The following is a 7,601-nucleotide window of genomic DNA, read 5'->3' as shown; positions in this document are numbered from 1 at the left end:
GGTAAATGGCAAGAAGATACTACTGCAGAGGGAAATAAAAAAGCTTATATTTCTCTCTAATCTTTTACAGTAGCAGTCCTACAAACTGCTGTGTCATAAATTAGAAAAAGTAATTAGAGAAGGCCAGTAGGAAATGGTGAAAGCAGTACTCGAGCCAGCCAAGCAAAAATATTAGCTTCAAATGTGTCTGCCAAGACATAAGAGATACAATTCAGACATCCCAAAACTGAAAACATTTTTCCATTCCTGCGCTGTACTGCAGCAAGCTGAGAAAAGATTAAAAATAGATATTTATTTCAACAAAACAGACTTCTCTGGTACATGGTCTAATACTATTATTCTCAAGAATGATCTGGTCAGATAAAATTTTGTATCTCGTAATCCTCTGTTTACATCTAGTAAGCAATACTGTAGGTACTGCAGAGATTCAGAATGGTGCATGGTGGGATGGTGCACAGGTTGTAAACTGCTTTCCTTGCAAAAATGATAGCTACTTTTTAACACAACACTCCGGACTTGTACATTTAAATTGCAGCAGACTAGACTAGTGAAACTAAAATAGGGAGGCTGTAGTCTCTTTATCTTCTCATCTTTGATGAGTTCATGCTGGATTCTGTGGCACCAGCATCTCAGGCAGCATTTTTCATACTAAACATCTGTTGTTTTGATTCCTCTGTCTAAATAGATTGGATTAGAAGGGGAGAAAAACCATCATCTCCTCCCCCTCACAATTCTGCTCCAAAGCTTAGTTACTATGAAGACAAATCTTATTTATTTCCTTCCAGAAAAGGCTTCACTGACATGCGGTATCTGAATTTTTGGAAACTGGTTCTAACCCAGTTTTCAGCCAAATCAAGATACAATATCTAATTATTGTAAATTACATTCCGATAGGCTGCATGTAAGCTCCTCCTTAAACCTGTATTGAGTACATTGATTTTGATAGGCTTCGTTGTCTTAACTGACGTGTTCTGGAATTAGCAGTGTAATTGAAACCAGAATCTGCTTAAATCTGTGCTGTTTAGATCTAGAAACATTTTTAGTATTTTAACTGCAGGAGGTAACTACTGGCCGTAGTGCAGTTTTCTGAGAAGCAACAGAGACTATCCATTGATGGTCTCTGTATGCTCTTCAACCTAAAGGCAAAACCTTATTATTATTTGATTTATTATTTTTTAAATGCTGTGGATATATTAAGAGGACCACTTGCATGTTGATGCAAGATGGAAGAAAGATCTTTTGTGTAACACAAAGAGCTATACTTGATCCCTGCTCCACATATTAAAAACCTACTGCCAGAAAATTCCAACACCTCATCCTATGCACAAAGTCCACCAAAGTAATGAACTGCCGATCCAAGATCTGCTGAAAGATAAGATCTCTTATCTGAAATTGAGAGTGGAAGAGTCAAAGATCACTGTCATCTTACAAGAACACAGATTCTGGTCCCTGATGGAAGTCAGTGAAATGCTGTCAGATTTGGACTTTGTTTTTTTATTTAAAGATCAAAAAGAGTTCCCAAATTCGTATGAACCATCCAAGATTCAGGCTAAAGTTGATGCAAAACCTGAGAGGGTAAGGATGGGAGAGAGATGGAAATTTGTGCTTTTTAAATTAGAGAACAAATTACTGTGTTTACTTTAACAGGGGACATTAGAAAACAGATGTTTGTTGTGAATCCAAACCATACTGTGGTATGAACAACTCTTCCCACTAATGCACAACCAAGCCACAACTTCCAGACTTCAGTTCAAAGTACATGTTTTCAGCAGATGCCTCTGGGTGTCCGCATCCACCGCTCAATCACCAATGTGCCTTCAAGCTTAGAATCACACAGATGAGAGGGTTTTGTCACCCAGTAGCCTTCAACGCTGCAAGTATTTTTAAAAAGGAGAGTAACTTTTTCATTCTTGTCATCCTCCTGATCCCCAAACAAGCCCTATATGACGGAAAGGATTCTCAATCCGGCAGGCAGGCTCTATGGTAACACTTCGGTTAATGCGGTAATATCAAAACTGCTAAGCTATTCCACCAAACGTTAAGTGTATGCAGGTGTGTGTGCACAGACATGGGAATTACACCATTTAGAGTGCAGAATAATTGAAGAAAGTCTTCCTCTCTGATGCTGAATAGATTCAGAAATCAATAATGCAATTCCAACCCTAAGTACCATTTTTGGGCTTCTCAAATGATACAGATGACTGAGACTGCCCTGTTCAAAGTAACTAGTACTTGTTAGTGGCAGGAAAAATAATGCTGTTTTCATATGTTTGTATCCTATGTATCAATTCATACGGACACTGCTTATGATCCTTCGTTTTATCTTTAGTTTGGCATCTAGCTCTGCATCAGATATTACCACGTACTCATCTTCAGTCCTTGGTGAGCTTGTTTCAATTTCTAATATTTCTTCTGCATTTTGTTGACCACTGGCCGGTCTTTTGATCTGTCTTGTGTGCAGAAATCTATGAGATAGATCCATGCATGCATGTGTATGTAACGAACTCGAATGTTTTTCAACAAGAGTCAAAGGAGAGCAATTAAGTCAGTATTTCCTGAATGCTCTTCCAAGTGATCTCAACTTTCACATGCAATTTACAGCAGCTGTGGTCTGACTAAAGGTCAGAACTTCCCTACTCTAAATTTATAGATGACAGACAATAGAAAGCACAATGAGGGGGACCCTTGTGGATAAGCAATCTAGATCGTTGGGATGTTTTGGTATAATTGGCATATCCTATTTCTCCATGCAGCTTTTTGTGAATTCTGGTTTGCATTCAGAGATGGTTTCAAACATTTAAAGAAATGTCTTTGCTTAAATTATAAGCTGAAAGTCTCGGTAGCAATCGCAGAGCACTTATTTTGATGTTTGTTTAGTTTTACAGACATTTAAACTCATACTAAGATCCCCTGTTGGTCACAGGCTACTAGTTGCCCAATGGAATAACCTGCAAAGATATGCAAAGTGGACGTTTTGAAGTTTTGAATATGAATATTGTAACTGATACGGAAATTCATATTTTTGTGGTTTGAGTTAATGTTTTCAGCATTCCATACAGTACATGTCTTTGATTTGGACGGCTTGGTAGGCTCATCCAGACTGAGCAGCTGTCTTTCCTAGACCAGACTCAGCCAGCTTCTCACCGGCAGCTGAAAAGCCACTTATTTCATGCAACTTACAGGACAACTTAAATTGGTTTTCATGACAATTAATTTTAACCCAGGATTTGACCCTAATTTGAGATCTCCGCCAACATTTTTATACCAGACAAAATTGGTGATTCTAACTTGGTGGGGTTTTTTTGGCATATCAATTGCAACATTAAGCTACTATAACCATTGCTATCCAACAAAGTCTGTGCAGCTCATTGTATCTGTGTGCTTCTCTCACCCTAGTTGGCCAAGCATGGATCAGCTGCAGGGAAAGTTGAAGCTTACACTGGTGTTGGTGCTAAGCCAGTGAAATAGCCATTCTTTTTGCTTGGATGTTGGGCTAGAAATAAAGGGCAGGTTCTAGTTCTGGCTGTCAGAACAGCATCTTCAGCCTTGCTCTCTGAAAAGTTGTCTTCCAGCCATTTAACTACCATACAGAGGTGCAACAGGGATAGCGTGGTAGGACAACCTGCCACAATTATGCATTCTCAAAGCATGTTTAGTAAAACTTAGAAGTAAACAATAAGTAATCCTACCAAATGTGAATACTTTTTATTATTTAAACAAACAAGGAAACAAAAAGATGCAATAAAAAAAATAAGTGATAAATGAAGCATGGTGATAGTCCATTAACTGTATTTGCCCCTGGCCTGGGGCATGTGAGGGCCAGCTTGGCAGCCCCATTCTGATAGACAGGAGAAATCCAAGTCAAGTGTGTTGACCTAGTTCACATTAAGTATTTAATCTGGCAAAACTTTTCGCCTTTCCCACAGCAGGGGAAAAGAGCATGTGCTGAAATTTCAGTGAGATCATGGACAGATCTGCCCAAATTTGATCCACCGCTTTTTGTTTTTTCTTTTTTCTAAGAAACATGTTTAGAATCACACAATCTTGGAAATAACTTAGTAGCCTCCATTAATTTAGTGATGAGAAAAACATTAAAAATTCTGAAAATCTTAAAATTATCCATGTTTAAGTAACAATTTGATAATTAACAAGACTTGGATCAACTTTAAGAGTGTAAGAAAAGTGATCTTTCCCTTGGGGAATCTCTGCATATGCCTATTTAGCGCTTTCTGTTTCAGCAATGTCACAGAAAATGCAAGAAAAAAACTTGTATCTCAGGAATTTTCATCAAAAGCGTATTTCTTTTTCTATGTATGTTTTTCCTTCCAAGCTTTGTGAAGTATTTTTGTTTAAATTGTAGAAGTCACTTTAAGCATATGTAGTTAGATCTATTTCCTAACGTATGTGTGCTGAAATGGACGGAAGTATGTTGAGCTTATACTGGAAACTTATCAGCCTATACAAAACTCATTTAAACTTCATGTAAGTTTATTTTCATTAAGGAAAAACCTCACCACCAGTCTATGGGCTGTATGTTGTAAGGAATAGGCAGAGCAGCACCAGCAGATCTGCATCCTTGCCCCAAACTCATAAAATGTGCAACCTAAGAAACTCACTGTGTCCTGTCAGCCTGCCCTTCCTCCTACAGTGCACTCCTCGGCAGCTCACACCCAAAGAGGGTCCAGCAGCAAAGCATTTGACCCGGTAGCAGGTATCTGAGGTGAGTTTGGGGGTCTCAAAGCCATGATCAGCATGCAGGTTGAGGCTGCAGTCCACAGTGCTGTGGGTGAGCAGACATGCTCTTTCCTGGTGGGGGTCTGCCAGATTATGGAAAAGTTGCTGATCTTGTGGGTGGTACCACAGTGAATGGCATTATCCACACATGCTGATTTAGGTTGTGTGCCACTTTCACTGGAACATTTACGGTTTCTTTTCCCCCTCCCGTTATTTTAATTTTTAGTTTCGGTCTCCTAGTTAACAGAAGGCTGAGAAATTAGATTGAAAAACTAAACAAAATGCCAGCAAGAGAGAAAAAACCTGTGTTCTGCCAGGGCTGGCTCTAGGAGAGTAATGGCAATCATCCAGAAGCAAACATGAAAGTCTCAAAGCAAGAAGAAAGCTGAAAGAACTAGCTGGGAAAAAGCAAACGCGTGAACAGAAAATGCAAGTGTGACATTAAACAAAGGACCAAGCAGGTGAACCCTTGTCTTAAACTAACACTTTTAAAGTGTGTCTTCAAACAACATCATGCATTAACTGTGTTTAGAGGCAGCATATGTGTGCTAGTAAAGTTAACAGTTTATGCTAGGTGAAAAGATTAAGTAGAACAATTTACTGCACAATCTTCAATAACAAACCTACATCCCCCCCACCCCCCCAATACAAAAATATAAGTAAAGCTTGCAGTAGTTGACTCTTGTCTTTATTCTCCTCACTTGTACTATCACTTTGATTTCCAAGGAAAATGAGCTGTTAGTATATAAAACTTCTTTACTGTTCTATATTATGCTACCAGGCTGCTACAAATATGCAGAATTTGGTGGGGGTTTTTTGGGGGGGAGAGTTATCCCAGTGAGTAGAATCACCGTCAGCACCTTGACTTTGGAAGACTAAGTTTGTTTTTGACTCAGTTCTTTTGCAATTTTAAGACCAACTCAGCCTAGCCCTTTTAATTTCACATCATTATTTTAAATGAAAGAGCTACACGTTTGGAGGAAAACAAATATTTTCACTAAAATGTTTTAATTAAGATTACAGAGTATCCAAAGAACTGTCAGTGAGCCAAATCTATAAAGTATTTTTGTAGGTCCTAGGATAATTTATTGACAGTGGTAATACAGACGCGTTCCACAAATATGTTATACTTGTGCTAGTATAACTTCATCACGTTAATACGATTTACTTAGTTGCTTCTTTCTGTGTCTGACACAGTACTCTTCCAAATAAGGGAACCCAACGTGAGAGGAGAGTGTAAAACCCTCCTGCTTCTGAACTGTGGTCTACCAAAACCTACCTTTCTAGGTACGCCTTGTCTATTTACCACAGGTGACAAGTGTAGTAGATCTAATGGATTCAGTGTTTGAAACTGAAACAATTAATGCCAGCTGGGATTTCTTAAGTCTAAATAGTATTAATCTTTCTAAGCTAAGGTGACAGTCCAAGTGACATGTCCTTCTTAAGTATTTTTTACGTCTTTCTGGGAAGTCAAGAAAACAATATGAAGGTTACCTATTTGCATTCATGAGTCTTTAGACACATGCATGTAAGAGACCCCAACTTACTTTTATCAGCTGCTTAATTGGCTGGAGGTGCTCCACAGCTATCTGACTGTAAAATATCACAGTAATTCTAAAAGCTATGCTCAGGCATAAATTATCTGAAAGAAAAACCGAAAAGACTAACAAAATGGACATTTCTTAAAATACAGAAAATAGCTCAAGACTTTAGATTAAATGGTCACTGGGAGTCTCAAAGAGAAATAAAGCAAACGAGTTTCCAAACTTCCTTCACTGTCTTGCTTTCCACTAAAACCATCTCCAAACTTTAACTGGTTAAGACATCTGCAAGTCAGGTATACTGGATTAAGGATTGCCTAAAGAGGATATTACTTTTTTCTGTTTTCATACTATATTAGAGATTTTAAAAAAAACTTCTATGAATATTAGGCCAACGATTACTAGAATAGGCTGGGATATCCACAACTGGGCATGTGAAATTATACAAATCTGTAATAGTGGGGAGGAAGGAATGCTGCATCGTCCAGTGCATACTAAATACCTGCTCAAAAAAATGCTTTGTGTTTTTTGGTAAGTTTTCAAAACAAAAGAATTATTCACACTGCATTTGCAAGTTCCCGTTTGTGGAGTAAATAGGAGGCCATGTTTTGAAGGAATAAAGTTGAAATAAGAAAAAAACGTTATTAGTTGCTATATTAAGATACGACTAGTGTATATTGCTTTAGAAAGGATGTAGCACATACTAAGAACATGCACATGGATTATAAAATGATGGCAAGACAACTAATTCCTTGTAAGCAGAATTTGTAAATAAGGGTTAGTCTATTAGCTCCAGTACATTACTTACAGAGCCAAGGGACCAGAGATCGTTCCCCTGCACCCTTGCTGTTTTCTCCATAGCTTTGCTGTTCTGGTATTTCCTGAACTGCTTACTCAGAACTTTTCCATATTGTAAACCTGGTGGTCAGAGTTTTCACTCTTCAAAGAAAAAGTATTAACCTTGCAATTTAAGCATTTGACTTAATTGTGCTGTACACATCTTACATTTATTGAAAGCCAAGACTGCAGTGAGGATATTCCAGTTTGGTTTCCACATTGTTAAACTATGTGCTGGTTTACCATCACGTATATGGCATCTAACAAACTGCAGTAATAGCTTTTTCATTTAAACGCTGAATTAAAAGCAAGACCACCAGCAGAGAAAATGAGCATGTTTGGATAGTACTTATCCTCTATCAACCTAAAAGCTATTGCAACTTTTTGTACCCATTCTTTCTAGGAACAAATTAATTTTTCTGCTTTCTCTATGTGATCCTCCACTTGTTTCTATACACCTGCTACTTCTTAGAAGTAAGATACCACATT

Source organism: Phalacrocorax carbo, chromosome 5, assembly GCF_963921805.1.
Source record: "Phalacrocorax carbo chromosome 5, bPhaCar2.1, whole genome shotgun sequence".
Lineage (NCBI taxonomy): Eukaryota > Metazoa > Chordata > Aves > Suliformes > Phalacrocoracidae > Phalacrocorax > Phalacrocorax carbo.
The sequence above is the reverse complement of the archived record's forward strand: the minus strand, read 5'-3'. Positions refer to the sequence as shown.